The sequence below is a fragment of the Hyla sarda genome, unplaced genomic scaffold (genome assembly GCF_029499605.1).
Source record: "Hyla sarda isolate aHylSar1 unplaced genomic scaffold, aHylSar1.hap1 scaffold_200, whole genome shotgun sequence".
NCBI lineage: Eukaryota > Metazoa > Chordata > Amphibia > Anura > Hylidae > Hyla > Hyla sarda.
In genome coordinates this window covers 253,419-272,557 of record NW_026608660.1, presented here as the reverse complement: position 1 = coordinate 272,557, position 19,139 = coordinate 253,419, and the positions used below count along the sequence as shown (strand labels likewise).

General features: G+C 44.2%; 4 non-coding genes and 1 pseudogene across 4 annotated transcripts; all 5 read right to left on the bottom strand.

The window, feature by feature from the left end:
• Nucleotides 1-4,089: 4,089 nt before the first annotated feature.
• On the bottom strand, nt 4,090-4,307 carry LOC130317586 (U2 spliceosomal RNA; annotated as a pseudogene).
• A 2,079-nt stretch (nt 4,308-6,386) lies between these two features.
• Nucleotides 6,387-6,577, bottom strand: LOC130317543 (U2 spliceosomal RNA). The gene has a single exon (XR_008864649.1). It is a non-coding gene; the product is annotated as a U2 spliceosomal RNA (small nuclear RNA).
• Nucleotides 6,578-8,664: 2,087 nt separating this feature from the next.
• LOC130317470 (U2 spliceosomal RNA) lies at nt 8,665-8,855 on the bottom strand. The gene has a single exon (XR_008864582.1). It is a non-coding gene; the product is annotated as a U2 spliceosomal RNA (small nuclear RNA).
• Nucleotides 8,856-10,947: 2,092 nt separating this feature from the next.
• Nucleotides 10,948-11,138, bottom strand: LOC130317469 (U2 spliceosomal RNA). Its single transcript, XR_008864581.1, has one exon. It is a non-coding gene; the product is annotated as a U2 spliceosomal RNA (small nuclear RNA).
• Nucleotides 11,139-13,227: 2,089 nt separating this feature from the next.
• Nucleotides 13,228-13,427, bottom strand: LOC130317569 (U2 spliceosomal RNA). The gene has a single exon (XR_008864671.1). It is a non-coding gene; the product is annotated as a U2 spliceosomal RNA (small nuclear RNA).
• Between the last annotated feature and the right edge of the window lie 5,712 nt (nt 13,428-19,139).

Here is a 19,139-nt window from a genome sequence, read left to right as displayed (position 1 = left end):
TTGTGACTCCTGGGGTGATGGATGAATCCCAGGAGCCAATATAAAAACAGTCACATTTATCTGTGTTTAGCTTAAAACCAGAGACCTCGCAGAAATAGCTGGTGTTCCTCAATGCCCCCCTCATGGATGGAGAGTCCGGGCACAGTATGGTGACATCATCCATGTACCCCAACACCTTTAGATGGGTCCCTCCTCCACCAGGTATCGGTACGCCTCTTACTACCCGGTCTTTTCTGAGGAGGGCCATCAGTGGTTCGATTGCGCAAATAAAAAGGAGTGGGGACAGGGGGCAGCCCTGTTTGACACCTGATAAAAGAGGAACACCGCTGGTTAAAAAGCCATTAACAGAGACTTGACTAAAACAGGATCGGTATAAAAGCATGATTCGGCTTAAAATCGTTTCAGGCACTGCCATCTTTTTAAGAACTAAAAACAGGTATTCATGGGAGACCCTATCAAAGGCTTTTTCAAAGTCTAAGGATAAAATTGCTACAGTTTGATTTCTATCCTTAAAATACCATAAAACATCTCTTAAAATATTTAGGGATTCAGCTATAGACCTTCCAGGTACCCCACAAACCTGATTTGGGTGAACTAATTTATGAATAAAAGGTTTAAAACGGACAGCTAATAACTTGGCTAAAACTTTATAATCGACATTTAAAAGTGTGATGGGGCGCCAATTTTTTAGCATATCCTTTTCACCTTTTTTAAAAAGTAATGATACAATCCCCCTCCTCCAGGAAGGGGGAAGTTCATTAACAATAAAAGTTTCTTTATACAATAAAACCATATCATCCTTTAAAATATCCCAAAAAGCTAAATAAAACTCGATGGGTAAACCATCTTCCCCAGGGGCCTTCCCACTAGAAAAACTTTTAAAAACAAATAAAAGTTCATCTAAGTTAAGATCACGGGATAAAACCTCCTGGTCTAAAACATCTAGCTTAAAATCAAGGGAATTAAGAACATGTTCTAAAAAGGATGGATTAAGATCTTTCTTATTAAAAAGAAGCTGGTAGAAGTTAAAAACTGCATCTAACATGCCTTTTGGAGTGGATTCACCCTCAAGGTTCTGGATGATATCCCTCCTATTCATCACTTTTTTAAAAAAGAAACGGGAACATTTCTCGCCCTCCTCCAGGTGCTGCACATGTGAGTTAAAAATGATTTGTTTCCCTTTCTTTTCTATGGCATGTTTTATTTCAGTTTTAAGGTTTAAAATATCATTTTCTACATCCATACCAGCTTCTTTCAATTTAAAAAGTACATTTAAACGCATGTTAAGAACATAAAACCACTGTTTTTCCATTTTTGCCTTCTTCTTACCTGCTTTGATAAAAAAAAATCTGATTTTAGATTTGGTGCCCTCCCACCAGTGCAGCATAGGCTCGTGGGGTTTTCTTTGTGATTGCCAGCACTGGTAGGTCCGCACAAACTCCTCTTTTATCTCAGGGTCCTCTAGGAGTGTGGTGTTTAATCTCCAGAGGCCCCTTTTTGCTTTTTGCTCCCCCTCTAGCTCCAGGCCCACCAAGAGGAGCTTATGATCAGAGAAGATATTCTGCTCGAGCGTGCATTTCAGGGGTTTAAAAGCTCTAGAGGAAAAAATAAAATCGATTCTGGAGCTCACTCTTCCATTGGACCATGTGGCGCCCGGGTCCTCCGGCAAGAGATCCTTCCAGCAATCTTTCAAATTAAAATCATCAATAACATTTTTAAGCAGGTAAGAAGTGCGGTCTTTACGATTAATATCCCCACCCTGCCGGTGTTCCCCATCACGTATGCAGTTAAAATCACCTCCCACCAGCAGGGGGGAAGACCCAACACAAAACAGTGGTAAAATTTCAAATAGTTCTGCCCGCTCCTGTTTATCAGGAGGGGCATACACATTTAAAACACGAATTAAAAGTCCATTAAAATATAGATGAATTAAAAGAGCTCTGCCAGGCACAATCTCAGTTACTGTATGAATAGAAAAGGACTGGCCTCGGCAGAGCAGCCCAACACCCACAGAACGACAGTCATTTGCACCGGACCATATGGATGGGCCCAGCTTCCAGTCTTCTTTTAAGTCTTTATAGTCCATTTTACTAGGGATTCCACATTCTTGTAGCAGGCAAAGGTCAAAGTCACATGTCTCTAGATAAGAAAATAAAGCAGCCCTGCGATCAGGGCTCTTTAAGGACCTCACATTGAGTGAGGCAATTTTTACAGGGATAGGCATAGTTTATGGAGAGTCCGTGCTTGGAGAATCAAAGTCAATAATAAGCTGCGTACCGTCATCCCCCGCCTGCGGGGTCATCAGCTCCTTGATGTTCTGAGGGTCGGAGCTTGAGATCGATGATGCCCCGACCCTGAGCTCGCTCTCGTCCGAACTACGGCACGCCGCTTTCCTTTGAATGTCTTCCTCTTCTTCTTCTCTTTGTCTTTTAAATGTCACACTGCTGTCCATATCCTCTGTGTTGCTCTCACTCGATGTAATCTCTGGCCCCCGGCTGATGGATCTGCGTCTTCTTTCATCATTTGACGACTGGAACTGCTGCACAGGGGCCTGTGAGGCCTCTTTTCCGGAACCTTTGCCGCTACCTTGGGAAGTTTTCATCGCTTGTTCCCCAGCAAGCGTTGCTGAGGACTGTTGCTCCAACTTCCCCATCGATCGACGATGGCCAGTTTTACCCACCGGGTCCACTGCTGGCGGGGCAGCAAACCCTGGTTTGGCGCCACTTGTCTTCTTGGCCCTGTCCTGTATAGGCGGAGTAACAGGACCGGGCTCAGACCTGGCCACCTGGCTCCCCTTCCGGCGGGCTTTCACCGGGGCCTCTTCGTCCGGAGCAGGGCGACCCTGGGCCAAGCCAGTACCTGGCTTATGCTGTAATTTTGGGTCCACCTTTGCCCCCACCGAGGCCCGTCGGCTGCCACCCGCCACAGGTGAGCCCCCTTCAGAAGTTTCGGCGGGCTCTTGAGCCAGGTAGGAAGTCGATCGACGTCTTTCAATTTCCCGGGCAGTAAACTCGATCACCCGCCCGGGCTTCGTGGAATCCCCATGGCCTCCCCCTAGCACTACCACCGGTGGGCCCCCCGATGGAGCACCAGAGGTCTTGGGCCTGGACCCATCAGTACCTGCCATCTGGGGTTTGGGCATCTTAAAAAAGGACGTCTTTTGTCCTGTCCCCTCTTTGGGTGGGCCCAGCCTTGACCCACCCATCGTAGTTTTTGCTTTATGGGGACAGGAATTAAAATCGTGATTTTCCTCTCCGCAGAGGTTGCACCTTATCGTATGGCTACATCTTGAGGCTATGTGACCTTCTTGGCCACACCTATTGCAGCGAATCACACGCTCCGCGCCGCAGGTCTCCTGGGTGTGGCCAAACCTCAAGCAATTTCGGCAATACATAGGCATTTGAGGATAGAACAGGAAGCCCCGAACTCTCCCGATGGCAAAATTTGGGGGCGGATGGCAAAGACCCCCAATACCACCGGGATCCTTACGGAGCTTGACCCAGAACTTCCTCTTGCCGTTCCAGAACCGCACGGAGTTCAAGATTTTGTTTGCGAATCGCACCTCTTCGCAGTATCGCCGAAGAAAAGTGGCTATATCCTCCGTGGTCACATGAGGGCTGTGCATAGCCACCACCAACGGTATATGTTCCTCACCATAGAGGAACTGGAACGAAAGACCGTCGAGTCGATCGTCCCTCTGGTCCGCACCAGACAAGGTTGCATAGATGTTATCGCAACACGCCGTGGCCGTGAAGGTGACGGTATACAGGCCACGGCTTTCCTGGTCATTTAGACACAGGATGTCCTCCCTATTGAGGCGGAAGTAGTCAAGAAGAATCACCTCCGCAATGAAGCGGAGGTTCTTCAACTGACGATGGCTCTCCGACACCTCTATGCGGATGGTATTTCGCATCGACATTTCCCCAGAGGGGAAAGCCCAGGAGAACGGCATCTTCCACACCCAGGGACTAAGCCCCTTCCCCAATAGCAGCAGGGGCTCGGAATCCCGCTATAAAAGCGGAACCCTTACCCAAGGCAGAGGTCGGGGGTACCCTAGGTGCTTCCGAAGCTACAGGTAACGCTCAACGTACCGAAAATGCCTTCTGAGACACAAGGTCCCAGAGACAGGGGGATCGCAACCCGTTGTCTGTGGACTAAGCCCGCTCCCCAATAGCAGCAAGGGGGTGAAGTCCCTCCGTAAGGAGAGACAATCCCCCAAGGCCGAGAAGCGGGGTACCACAGACACCTTCCGACCAGACCAAATGCAGATACTACACTTGATCTTAGCCAAAAGGCCGAGAAGCGATAACCGTGAAAGGGGCGGGCCCAACAAGGTCCCCTTCATGGGCACTATCACTGCTTGCTGTCAGGGAGGCTGCCAGACAATTTTCCATGCACACTCTGGGCTGGGGGGCAGTCAACCACCAGTACACACAGCAGAACCTAAACCCATACCATTATTGCTAAGCAGCAAGACAGGGGCCCATTGCACTCCCACGGGGCCTTTTTAAATGCAATCCATAACCCGGATTTGCCAGGAACCCTTCTTACTCCTCCTACTTGCATGTGACACTGGGCTTAGGATCTGCATAGGAAACACACACACAAGCACACACCTACCTTTGTTGCCTGCAGATGCCTCCTTGGCTGTCCCCAAACGGTATCAAACCAACACCCACGGGAAGCTGTAAGCATAGAGGACATGCCTGCACCCCATTGGACTTACCTGTGTGGGTTAAATCCGGGTTATTTGACAACCTATGGCGGTGATGGTTCTGCTCAGGCAGAGCAGTGCTGATGCTCCTCATAAAGCTGTCGCTGCTGTGAAGGTTCTAGGTGACATCACAAATCCCTATGGTTACATACACAACAAAGCTGGGTTGTTGTTGTTTACACTCTGCAAGGCCTGTGGAAGTGAGTGACATCATAGCACTGTAGTTCTGAGGGTTCTAGATGGATGCAACAATCTCCTGTTGCTTCTATGAAGGCCATAATAGACGACATCACCAAACAGCTCCATAGTCACATACACAGCAAAGGAGAGATGTTGTTTACACCTAGTGATGTCAGTGGTATTGAGTGACATCACAGCACAGTGCTAAGGCTCCTGGGCCTGGACACAGCAGCGGCTGCAATATCTCAACGGAGAATACGTTTATATATATGTGTGTGTGTGCGCGTATATATATATATATATATATATATATATATATATATATTTCTCCGCCGAAATCACTTTTAAACCCATTTCCACCTTTTTTTCCCTTCTCTTCCTCTTACTTTTTTTTCACGTTTTTTTACGTTTTTCTCCTTTTCGCCTCTTTTCTGGGCGTATTATTCTTCTTTTTCTTCTTTTTTTTCGTCTAATGCATACCCCATCAGTGCAGCAATGCTTATTCAATACCGCCAGCAGATGGAGACACTGGGGGATAATTTTCTAAGGATTTATACTGATTTTTCCTGTCTGAATTTGTCGCACAGAAAGTTGCAGGCCAAATATGTGTGACATTTCTGCGACTTTAGCTTCTAGAGCATTTTTACAACATTATACATAGGTGCTGAATACATAAAAAGCGACTGTTCAGCGACAGACAAGTCGCATCGGCTGAAAGTAGGCCAGAATGTCAGTCCATGTTGGAGCAGGTTTAGATACAGTCTAAAGTATAGATCTCAAAGTCTGTGCACAGAATTTAGCAAGGGCCTCGCACCTTCTGATGCATCAGGTAGGTGCACAATAGCATAGCCTAACCCTCTGTACTTTGGTCTATATTGATGCGGGACATAGACAGCCAGCTGATGACCAATCCATTAGTGCAATGGATGGCTGGAAGCATTTGTCTTTGCCTTTGCAATACCACAGAAGCAATGCATGGTCAATGTACAGCAATGACACACCTGTGTGAACAGCCAGGAGACCCCCCCCCCCCCCCCCATGTTATGTTACATAGTTACATAGTTAGTACGGTCGAAAAAAGACATATGTCCATCAAGTTCAACCAGGGAATTAAGGGGTAGGGGTGTGGCGCGATATTGGGGAAGGGATGAGATTTTATATTTCTTCATAAGCATTAATCTTATTTTGTCAATTAGGAACATTCAGCACCCACCCGCTATCAAGGCAGCTGCCTATCATGTCATGCCCTACCTGCACAGGTGTGCTGGCTACTCAAATGATCCAATTAAGGAGGCCATTTAGTCAGCAGCAGCAGAAGTCCTGTGCCTGGACGCTCCAACAGCGGCCAGACACAAGCAGAAGCAGCAGAAGCAGCAGCACCACCTTTTGTTTTTTGGCTGCAGCAGCAGCAAGGCCCACAGGGCTGGCTAGCTGGCTAGCCAGCAAGCAGGTAGCAATGAAAGTAGGAATCTTTCTTTTTAACCCTGTAAGGGGGTGGTGCACTGTACCCGAAGATACTGCCATATCGGGTCAATGCATAGGGCGACGGAAGCAAGCTTCGAAATCGGCCCCCGTTCTCAAAAATCCATTTAATATATGGTCCCCAGATAGGGGACGTATCAGATATTAAACTGATAAGAACAGATACTACACTTGATCTTAGCCATAAGGCCGAGAAGCGATAACCGTGAAAGGGGCGGGCCCAACAAGGTCCCCTTCATGGGCACTATCACTGCTTGCTGTCAGGGAGGCTGCCAGACAATTTTCCATGCACACTCTGGGCTGGGGGGCAGTCAACCACCAGTACACACAGCAGAACCTAAACCCATACCATTATTGCTAAGCAGCAAGACAGGGGCCCATTGCACTCCCACGGGGCCTTTTTAAATGCAATCCATAACCCGGATTTGCCAGGAACCCTTCTTACTCCTCCTACTTGCATGTGACACTGGGCTTAGGATCTGCATAGGAAACACACACACAAGCACACACCTACCTTTGTTGCCTGCAGATGCCTCCTTGGCTGTCCCCAAACGGTATCAAACCAACACCCACGGGAAGCTGTAAGCATAGAGGACATGCCTGCACCCCATTGGACTTACCTGTGTGGGTTAAATCCGGGTTATTTGACAACCTATGGCGGTGATGGTTCTGCTCAGGCAGAGCAGTGCTGATGCTCCTCATAAAGCTGTCGCTGCTGTGAAGGTTCTAGGTGACATCACAAATCCCTATGGTTACATACACAACAAAGCTGGGTTGTTGTTGTTTACACTCTGCAAGGCCTGTGGAAGTGAGTGACATCATAGCACTGTAGTTCTGAGGGTTCTAGATGGATGCAACAATCTCCTGTTGCTTCTATGAAGGCCATAATAGACGACATCACCAAACAGCTCCATAGTCACATACACAGCAAAGGAGAGATGTTGTTTACACCTAGTGATGTCAGTGGTATTGAGTGACATCACAGCACAGTGCTAAGGCTCCTGGGCCTGGACACAGCAGCGGCTGCAATATCTCAACGGAGAATACGTTTATATATATGTGTGTGTGTGCGCGTATATATATATATATATATATATATATATATATATATATATATTTCTCCGCCGAAATCACTTTTAAACCCATTTCCACCTTTTTTTCCCTTCTCTTCCTCTTACTTTTTTTTCACGTTTTTTTACGTTTTTCTCCTTTTCGCCTCTTTTCTGGGCGTATTATTCTTCTTTTTCTTCTTTTTTTTCGTCTAATGCATACCCCATCAGTGCAGCAATGCTTATTCAATACCGCCAGCAGATGGAGACACTGGGGGATAATTTTCTAAGGATTTATACTGATTTTTCCTGTCTGAATTTGTCGCACAGAAAGTTGCAGGCCAAATATGTGTGACATTTCTGCGACTTTAGCTTCTAGAGCATTTTTACAACATTATACATAGGTGCTGAATACATAAAAAGCGACTGTTCAGCGACAGACAAGTCGCATCGGCTGAAAGTAGGCCAGAATGTCAGTCCATGTTGGAGCAGGTTTAGATACAGTCTAAAGTATAGATCTCAAAGTCTGTGCACAGAATTTAGCAAGGGCCTCGCACCTTCTGATGCATCAGGTAGGTGCACAATAGCATAGCCTAACCCTCTGTACTTTGGTCTATATTGATGCGGGACATAGACAGCCAGCTGATGACCAATCCATTAGTGCAATGGATGGCTGGAAGCATTTGTCTTTGCCTTTGCAATACCACAGAAGCAATGCATGGTCAATGTACAGCAATGACACACCTGTGTGAACAGCCAGGAGACCCCCCCCCCCCCCCCCCCCCATGTTATGTTACATAGTTACATAGTTAGTACGGTCGAAAAAAGACATATGTCCATCAAGTTCAACCAGGGAATTAAGGGGTAGGGGTGTGGCGCGATATTGGGGAAGGGATGAGATTTTATATTTCTTCATAAGCATTAATCTTATTTTGTCAATTAGGAACATTCAGCACCCACCCGCTATCAAGGCAGCTGCCTATCATGTCATGCCCTACCTGCACAGGTGTGCTGGCTACTCAAATGATCCAATTAAGGAGGCCATTTAGTCAGCAGCAGCAGAAGTCCTGTGCCTGGACGCTCCAACAGCGGCCAGACACAAGCAGAAGCAGCAGAAGCAGCAGCACCACCTTTTGTTTTTTGGCTGCAGCAGCAGCAAGGCCCACAGGGCTGGCTAGCTGGCTAGCCAGCAAGCAGGTAGCAATGAAAGTAGGAATCTTTCTTTTTAACCCTGTAAGGGGGTGGTGCACTGTACCCGAAGATACTGCCATATCGGGTCAATGCATAGGGCGACGGAAGCAAGCTTCGAAATCGGCCCCCGTTCTCAAAAATCCATTTAATATATGGTCCCCAGATAGGGGACGTATCAGATATTAAACTGATAAGAACAGATACTACACTTGATCTTAGCCAAAAGGCCGAGAAGCGATAACCGTGAAAGGGGCGGGCCCAACAAGGTCCCCTTCATGGGCACTATCACTGCTTGCTGTCAGGGAGGCTGCCAGACAATTTTCCATGCACACTCTGGGCTGGGGGGCAGTCAACCACCAGTACACACAGCAGAACCTAAACCCATACCATTATTGCTAAGCAGCAAGACAGGGGCCCATTGCACTCCCACGGGGCCTTTTTAAATGCAATCCATAACCCGGATTTGCCAGGAACCCTTCTTACTCCTCCTACTTGCATGTGACACTGGGCTTAGGATCTGCATAGGAAACACACACACAAGCACACACCTACCTTTGTTGCCTGCAGATGCCTCCTTGGCTGTCCCCAAACGGTATCAAACCAACACCCACGGGAAGCTGTAAGCATAGAGGACATGCCTGCACCCCATTGGACTTACCTGTGTGGGTTAAATCCGGGTTATTTGACAACCTATGGCGGTGATGGTTCTGCTCAGGCAGAGCAGTGCTGATGCTCCTCATAAAGCTGTCGCTGCTGTGAAGGTTCTAGGTGACATCACAAATCCCTATGGTTACATACACAACAAAGCTGGGTTGTTGTTGTTTACACTCTGCAAGGCCTGTGGAAGTGAGTGACATCATAGCACTGTAGTTCTGAGGGTTCTAGATGGATGCAACAATCTCCTGTTGCTTCTATGAAGGCCATAATAGACGACATCACCAAACAGCTCCATAGTCACATACACAGCAAAGGAGAGATGTTGTTTACACCTAGTGATGTCAGTGGTATTGAGTGACATCACAGCACAGTGCTAAGGCTCCTGGGCCTGGACACAGCAGCGGCTGCAATATCTCAACGGAGAATACGTTTATATATATGTGTGTGTGTGCGCGTATATATATATATATATATATATATATATATATATATATATATATATATATTTCTCCGCCGAAATCACTTTTAAACCCATTTCCACCTTTTTTTCCCTTCTCTTCCTCTTACTTTTTTTTCACGTTTTTTTACGTTTTTCTCCTTTTCGCCTCTTTTCTGGGCGTATTATTCTTCTTTTTCTTCTTTTTTTTCGTCTAATGCATACCCCATCAGTGCAGCAATGCTTATTCAATACCGCCAGCAGATGGAGACACTGGGGGATAATTTTCTAAGGATTTATACTGATTTTTCCTGTCTGAATTTGTCGCACAGAAAGTTGCAGGCCAAATATGTGTGACATTTCTGCGACTTTAGCTTCTAGAGCATTTTTACAACATTATACATAGGTGCTGAATACATAAAAAGCGACTGTTCAGCGACAGACAAGTCGCATCGGCTGAAAGTAGGCCAGAATGTCAGTCCATGTTGGAGCAGGTTTAGATACAGTCTAAAGTATAGATCTCAAAGTCTGTGCACAGAATTTAGCAAGGGCCTCGCACCTTCTGATGCATCAGGTAGGTGCACAATAGCATAGCCTAACCCTCTGTACTTTGGTCTATATTGATGCGGGACATAGACAGCCAGCTGATGACCAATCCATTAGTGCAATGGATGGCTGGAAGCATTTGTCTTTGCCTTTGCAATACCACAGAAGCAATGCATGGTCAATGTACAGCAATGACACACCTGTGTGAACAGCCAGGAGACCCCCCCCCCCCCCCCCCATGTTATGTTACATAGTTACATAGTTAGTACGGTCGAAAAAAGACATATGTCCATCAAGTTCAACCAGGGAATTAAGGGGTAGGGGTGTGGCGCGATATTGGGGAAGGGATGAGATTTTATATTTCTTCATAAGCATTAATCTTATTTTGTCAATTAGGAACATTCAGCACCCACCCGCTATCAAGGCAGCTGCCTATCATGTCATGCCCTACCTGCACAGGTGTGCTGGCTACTCAAATGATCCAATTAAGGAGGCCATTTAGTCAGCAGCAGCAGAAGTCCTGTGCCTGGACGCTCCAACAGCGGCCAGACACAAGCAGAAGCAGCAGAAGCAGCAGCACCACCTTTTGTTTTTTGGCTGCAGCAGCAGCAAGGCCCACAGGGCTGGCTAGCTGGCTAGCCAGCAAGCAGGTAGCAATGAAAGTAGGAATCTTTCTTTTTAACCCTGTAAGGGGGTGGTGCACTGTACCCGAAGATACTGCCATATCGGGTCAATGCATAGGGCGACGGAAGCAAGCTTCGAAATCGGCCCCCGTTCTCAAAAATCCATTTAATATATGGTCCCCAGATAGGGGACGTATCAGATATTAAACTGATAAGAACAGATACTACACTTGATCTTAGCCAAAAGGCCGAGAAGCGATAACCGTGAAAGGGGCGGGCCCAACAAGGTCCCCTTCATGGGCACTATCACTGCTTGCTGTCAGGGAGGCTGCCAGACAATTTTCCATGCACACTCTGGGCTGGGGGGCAGTCAACCACCAGTACACACAGCAGAACCTAAACCCATACCATTATTGCTAAGCAGCAAGACAGGGGCCCATTGCACTCCCACGGGGCCTTTTTAAATGCAATCCATAACCCGGATTTGCCAGGAACCCTTCTTACTCCTCCTACTTGCATGTGACACTGGGCTTAGGATCTGCATAGGAAACACACACACAAGCACACACCTACCTTTGTTGCCTGCAGATGCCTCCTTGGCTGTCCCCAAACGGTATCAAACCAACACCCACGGGAAGCTGTAAGCATAGAGGACATGCCTGCACCCCATTGGACTTACCTGTGTGGGTTAAATCCGGGTTATTTGACAACCTATGGCGGTGATGGTTCTGCTCAGGCAGAGCAGTGCTGATGCTCCTCATAAAGCTGTCGCTGCTGTGAAGGTTCTAGGTGACATCACAAATCCCTATGGTTACATACACAACAAAGCTGGGTTGTTGTTGTTTACACTCTGCAAGGCCTGTGGAAGTGAGTGACATCATAGCACTGTAGTTCTGAGGGTTCTAGATGGATGCAACAATCTCCTGTTGCTTCTATGAAGGCCATAATAGACGACATCACCAAACAGCTCCATAGTCACATACACAGCAAAGGAGAGATGTTGTTTACACCTAGTGATGTCAGTGGTATTGAGTGACATCACAGCACAGTGCTAAGGCTCCTGGGCCTGGACACAGCAGCGGCTGCAATATCTCAACGGAGAATACGTTTATATATATGTGTGTGTGTGCGCGTATATATATATATATATATATATATATATATATATATATATATATATTTCTCCGCCGAAATCACTTTTAAACCCATTTCCACCTTTTTTTCCCTTCTCTTCCTCTTACTTTTTTTTCACGTTTTTTTACGTTTTTCTCCTTTTCGCCTCTTTTCTGGGCGTATTATTCTTCTTTTTCTTCTTTTTTTTCGTCTAATGCATACCCCATCAGTGCAGCAATGCTTATTCAATACCGCCAGCAGATGGAGACACTGGGGGATAATTTTCTAAGGATTTATACTGATTTTTCCTGTCTGAATTTGTCGCACAGAAAGTTGCAGGCCAAATATGTGTGACATTTCTGCGACTTTAGCTTCTAGAGCATTTTTACAACATTATACATAGGTGCTGAATACATAAAAAGCGACTGTTCAGCGACAGACAAGTCGCATCGGCTGAAAGTAGGCCAGAATGTCAGTCCATGTTGGAGCAGGTTTAGATACAGTCTAAAGTATAGATCTCAAAGTCTGTGCACAGAATTTAGCAAGGGCCTCGCACCTTCTGATGCATCAGGTAGGTGCACAATAGCATAGCCTAACCCTCTGTACTTTGGTCTATATTGATGCGGGACATAGACAGCCAGCTGATGACCAATCCATTAGTGCAATGGATGGCTGGAAGCATTTGTCTTTGCCTTTGCAATACCACAGAAGCAATGCATGGTCAATGTACAGCAATGACACACCTGTGTGAACAGCCAGGAGACCCCCCCCCCCCCCCCCCCATGTTATGTTACATAGTTACATAGTTAGTACGGTCGAAAAAAGACATATGTCCATCAAGTTCAACCAGGGAATTAAGGGGTAGGGGTGTGGCGCGATATTGGGGAAGGGATGAGATTTTATATTTCTTCATAAGCATTAATCTTATTTTGTCAATTAGGAACATTCAGCACCCACCCGCTATCAAGGCAGCTGCCTATCATGTCATGCCCTACCTGCACAGGTGTGCTGGCTACTCAAATGATCCAATTAAGGAGGCCATTTAGTCAGCAGCAGCAGAAGTCCTGTGCCTGGACGCTCCAACAGCGGCCAGACACAAGCAGAAGCAGCAGAAGCAGCAGCACCACCTTTTGTTTTTTGGCTGCAGCAGCAGCAAGGCCCACAGGGCTGGCTAGCTGGCTAGCCAGCAAGCAGGTAGCAATGAAAGTAGGAATCTTTCTTTTTAACCCTGTAAGGGGGTGGTGCACTGTACCCGAAGATACTGCCATATCGGGTCAATGCATAGGGCGACGGAAGCAAGCTTCGAAATCGGCCCCCGTTCTCAAAAATCCATTTAATATATGGTCCCCAGATAGGGGACGTATCAGATATTAAACTGATAAGAACAGATTTTTTTTTTTTTTTTACATTTTTATTGAAAAAACTCAAAAACTTAAATACATCACAAAAAATGTTTACAATACATCAAATACTGTTTTCCATAAATGTAAATTCCATATAGCTAATGCTTTTTTCTGCCCATATCTCTTTTTATCAATTAAATAGTACAAGTAAACTTCACTGTATATCATCTTCAAACATTCTTTTTCACAAATAAAATCTCTTTTGAAGACAAGGATATTACGAACTTTCCATAATACATTTTTTGTACAGTTGATAAAAATCCACAAAATTCTCTCTTTTTCTTTTGTAACTCCATCACTTTTGCCATATAAAACAACTTCATGATTTAAAACTTTTAGACCTGTTAGGAATTTCAATAAAGAACCAATTAGTCTAAAAACCTTTTGTGCAAAATAACAATTCCAGAAAAGGTGCAAAACAGTTTCATCTATATTGCAATTATCCCGGGGACAGACACATACAGCATTTAGACCTCTTCTATATTGGAAAAATCTTACCGGAAGACACTCATGGATAATCATCCATGCTAAATCCTTGTGCTCATTAAAAAGATATGGCTCGTTTACCTTTTTCCATATTTGTACACACCTATTATAAGAAAAATTAGAGACCATACATATTTCTTCTTGCAAATTTAACTGTACTTCTATCTTGCGAGCATCCCTCAAGGTTAACAAGTCAAAGTCTTTAAGGTTATACATACGTATAATTTTTTCTAAGATGGCATAATGTTTAGGCGGAGTTAAAAGTACAGGAGAAGATAATGATAAAAACACCCATTCTCTTTTTCTAAAAATATGTCCCGCAGAGTACTTTAAAAAACAGGACCATACACTTTTCATAAAAAGTCCCCTAAAACACCAACTAAAAAACCTTAAGTATAAAAATTTTCTAATACAGGGAACCTGTTTTCCTCCATTTTTTTGTGACTTATACATAGTATCTCTTTTTAATTTTTCTGCTTTAGAACTCCATAGAAACTCAAAGAGAATCCTCTGAAGTTGCCTAGACATAAGTTCATTAGGAGGATAAATCATATTTAAATAGAGCATAATGGGTATTAGCATAGCCTTAATCACCAAAATTTTACCTTCTAAGGATAATTTCCTAAGGGACCAAAAGTCTACCTTTTTCTTTACCTTTTCTTTTACCATTAGCCAACTTTCCTCACCATTGTTATTTTTATCAAAGATGACTCCAAGGATTTTTATTTTTTCTGACTGTAATTTTAGGTTTGGTATTTGCACGTTTTCCCATTTACCTATATAAAAACAGTCACATTTAGATAAATTAAGTTTAAAAGCAGAAGCTTTACAAAAGAAATCAGTAACATCAACAACTCTTTGTAAAGAGAAGGCACTTTCACAAAAAACATTAATATCATCCATATAGCCACACACTTTAAGGGTGGCATTATTACCTCCAGGAACTGGCACTCCTTTTATTATTTTATCATTCCTTATTAAGTTTAACAGAGGTTCTATTGCACATATAAACAGTATAGGAGACAGAGGGCAGCCTTGCTTTACCCCTGATGATAAATTAATAAAATCTGTAAGGAAACCATTTATTAAAATCCTGCTAAAAGAACCTTTATATAAGAGAGCAATTTGCTTAATAAATATGTTAGGAAAACCCATGCGTTGTAAAACCATCCATAAAAAACAATGTGATACTCTATCGAACGCTTTATGAAAATCTAGAGATAGAATGGCTAGATTTTGATTCCGCTCTTGCTGATACCATATGACGTCCCTAATAGCATTTAAAGGTTCAGCTACACTCCTTCCTGGGACACCACATACCTGATCCACATGGATGACCTTGTACAAAAACGGCTTCATTCTGTTAACAAAAATTTTTGACATAATCTTATAATCAACATTAAGAAGCGTAATTGGTCTCCAATTTTCTAAGCTGTTCCTATCCCCCTTTTTGGGGATCAGAGACACTATACCACTCCTCCAAGATAAAGGTAGAACATCAGAATTAAAAGCCTCCTTAAAAATATTAAGCAAATCATCTTTAAAAATCTCCCAAAAGGTTTTATAAAACTCTACAGGAAGTCCATCAGAACCTGGTGTTTTACCTGTGGATAAACTTTTAGCAGCAATTTCTAATTCTTGGCATCTTACTTCTGTGCAAAGTGCATCTTGGTCCTCCTTACTTAAACCACAATCTAAAGTGCTTAGGAGAAAATTAGCAGCAGATATATCAATGGGTTTCTCATTAAACAGATCTTGATAAAAGGATTTAGCTTTGGATAACATTCCTACATTAGTAGTTTCATCCTCAATGTTAATCATTAACTTTTTTGTTTCCATTACCTTTTTAAAAAAGAATCTTGTACACTTTTCATCCTTCTCTTTACATTCAACTTTGGAGTTAAAAATTATTTATTTCCCTTTGTTAGTTATAGCCTTCTGAATATCACTTTTAACACTTAAAATCAGATCATCTACATATACACCCAGCTCTTTGAGTTGATAATAGGTTTGTAGTTTTGTGTTAAGATCTCTATACCATTTCAATTTCTCTTTTGTTTTTTTAACACCCATCTTAATAAAATACTCTTTAAATTTTACCTTGCAGAATTCCCACCATGCTAAAAGAGAATTAAAATTAGTCCTTGAGTTCTGCAATTTTTTAAAAAGATAGATAAAATTACATTTAATTTCTTCATCTTCAAGCAAAGAGACATTCAGACGCCAGACTCCTTTGGCTCTGCAAACCCCATCAAACTTACATGTAGCAGATAAAATCTTATGATCTGAAAAAAAGGTAGAAGTCAATTGCATATTCCCATAAAATGCAAATCCAGAAGCAAAAATATAATCAATCCTTGACATATAAAGGCTATTCTCCCAGGTATACCCAGGGTCATTAGGGAAAGAGGTTCTCCACAAATCTTTTAAATTAAAATCAACTATAAAATCCTTTAGTTGTTTTTCAGTCTTATCTTTCCTTTGTTCAGATCCTCCAGCCCGCTCCTCTCCTGCCATTATACAATTAAAATCACCAGCGATGATAAGCGGGGATGAACCCGGTAAATAAAACTGAATTTTCTCTAATAAATCAGATCTTTCATCCTTATCTGGAGAGGCATATACATTTAAAAGTCTCATATTCATGTCATTATAAATAATATGAACGAGCAGGGCTCTACCGGGTACAATGTCTGTGAAGGAGGTAACTTTATACTCACTGCTCTTGAACAGTATGCCAACACCAGTCACTTTCCTCTCATTATCCCCTGACCACACAGACGGGCCAAGAGTCCATTCAGATCTCAAAGATGAATAATTGATATCATAATCAATGGCACATTCCTGTAAAAATAAAATGTCTGTAGGCAAAGAAGACAAGAAAGAAAATAAAGCAGCCCTCCTCTCTGGGCTCTTCAAACTCCTCACATTGAAGGAGGAGATATTAACACTTGGTAGCTCCTGGGTCATTCATTATCCTCAGACAAAGAACCCCAATCTGTAGGTGGTGACACAAATTCCTCAATATTAACAGGGTCGGATGCTGTTATAACCTTTTGGCAGACAATCTCCACGTTCCCCTCGTCCGCACTAACTCGACCACTCCTTTTGATGTTAAGGCCCTTTTCCTCTTTCCGGTCTCTGCTTTTCCTCTTTCGCCGTTCTTCTACATCCATCTCCTCTGTATCCCTTCTGGGCGGTCCAGGACCCTCAACTTCCATGAGAGGAGAACCCCTCACTTCTGTCTCAGGTCCCACGACCTTCCCCGGGGACACAATGCTTTTGGAGACATGAGCCACAGCAGGTATCACAGGAATTCCGGTAGCAGAAGACTCAGGCATCACTTTCAGGGTGTGGGTCTTAGGCACAGGCACAGCATCCATGGAGCTCTTCCTCATCGAGGGACCAGCCGACGTAGCCACAATATTGGCCCAGGAGCGTTGAGGACAATCCTTAAAAGCGTGTCCTTTCTGCTTACACACATTACACAGAATCTCATTTTGACAGTCCAAAGTGGTGTGGCCTTTTTGGCCACATCTTTTGCAAATAACCACTTCCTCTTTGCAAGATTCTTGTGTATGACCATATTCATGGCATTTCCTGCAATAATACGGCATCCCAGGGTAGAATAAATAGCCACGTTTACGCCCAATTAAAAAATTTGCAGGTGGGCGACACAGACCTCCAATTCCTCTCACATCTTCTCTGAACTTAACAGCAAACTTATGCTTTCCAGTCCAAAAGTCCATTGCATTCATTATTTTATGAGAGTATTTGACTTCCGCACAATATTGGTTTAAAAATAAGACAATGTCTCTTATATCCACGTATGGATCGTGCATAGTAACCACCAGTGGAACATCGCCATTAGAATATAGAGCAATGAAAACAAGTCCTTTCATATCCTCCTCATTGGCAAGCTCCCGAACTTTCTCAAACATATGGTCACATGCAGATGCGGAAGTCAAGGTAAGAATGAAAAGTCCTTTACCTGGGTCTTTTAGGCAAAACACATCTTCTCTCTGAATGTGCAATAAATCCAGCATAATTCTCTTGACAAAAAATTCCAAAGTCATCTTCTCCTTTTTCTCCTCATCCACTTCAATACGGAAGGTGTTCTTAATCCGAGTTTCAGTATGCGCAGCAAACCTAAGGGTCGCCATGGGGGATCGCCTTCCCGTTCTTTGTAAGTCCTCCTCCTATAGCAGCATGAGGCTTAAGACGGCTAAAAAACCGCCGATGCCTCAAGGCCGAAGGTTCGACGAACTCAGAGCCCCTTGACAAGATACAAGATCTTAGCCAAAAGGCCGAGAAGCGATAACCGTGAAAGGGGCGGGCCCAACAAGGTCCCCTTCATGGGCACTATCACTGCTTGCTGTCAGGGAGGCTGCCAGACAATTTTCCATGCACACTCTGGGCTGGGGGGCAGTCAACCACCAGTACACACAGCAGAACCTAAACCCATACCATTATTGCTAAGCAGCAAGACAGGGGCCCATTGCACTCCCACGGGGCCTTTTTAAATGCAATCCATAACCCGGATTTGCCAGGAACCCTTCTTACTCCTCCTACTTGCATGTGACACTGGGCTTAGGATCTGCATAGGAAACACACACACAAGCACACACCTACCTTTGTTGCCTGCAGATGCCTCCTTGGCTGTCCCCAAACGGTATCAAACCAACACCCACGGGAAGCTGTAAGCATAGAGGACATGCCTGCACCCCATTGGACTTACCTGTGTGGGTTAAATCCGGGTTATTTGACAACCTATGGCGGTGATGGTTCTGCTCAGGCAGAGCAGTGCTGATGCTCCTCATAAAGCTGTCGCTGCTGTGAAGGTTCTAGGTGACATCACAAATCCCTATGGTTACATACACAACAAAGCTGGGTTGTTGTTGTTTACACTCTGCAAGGCCTGTGGAAGTGAGTGACATCATAGCACTGTAGTTCTGAGGGTTCTAGATGGATGCAACAATCTCCTGTTGCTTCTATGAAGGCCATAATAGACGACATCACCAAACAGCTCCATAGTCACATACACAGCAAAGGAGAGATGTTGTTTACACCTAGTGATGTCAGTGGTATTGAGTGACATCACAGCACAGTGCTAAGGCTCCTGGGCCTGGACACAGCAGCGGCTGCAATATCTCAACGGAGAATACGTTTATATATATGTGTGTGTGTGCGCGTATATATATATATATATATATATATATATATATATATATATATATTTCTCCGCCGAAATCACTTTTA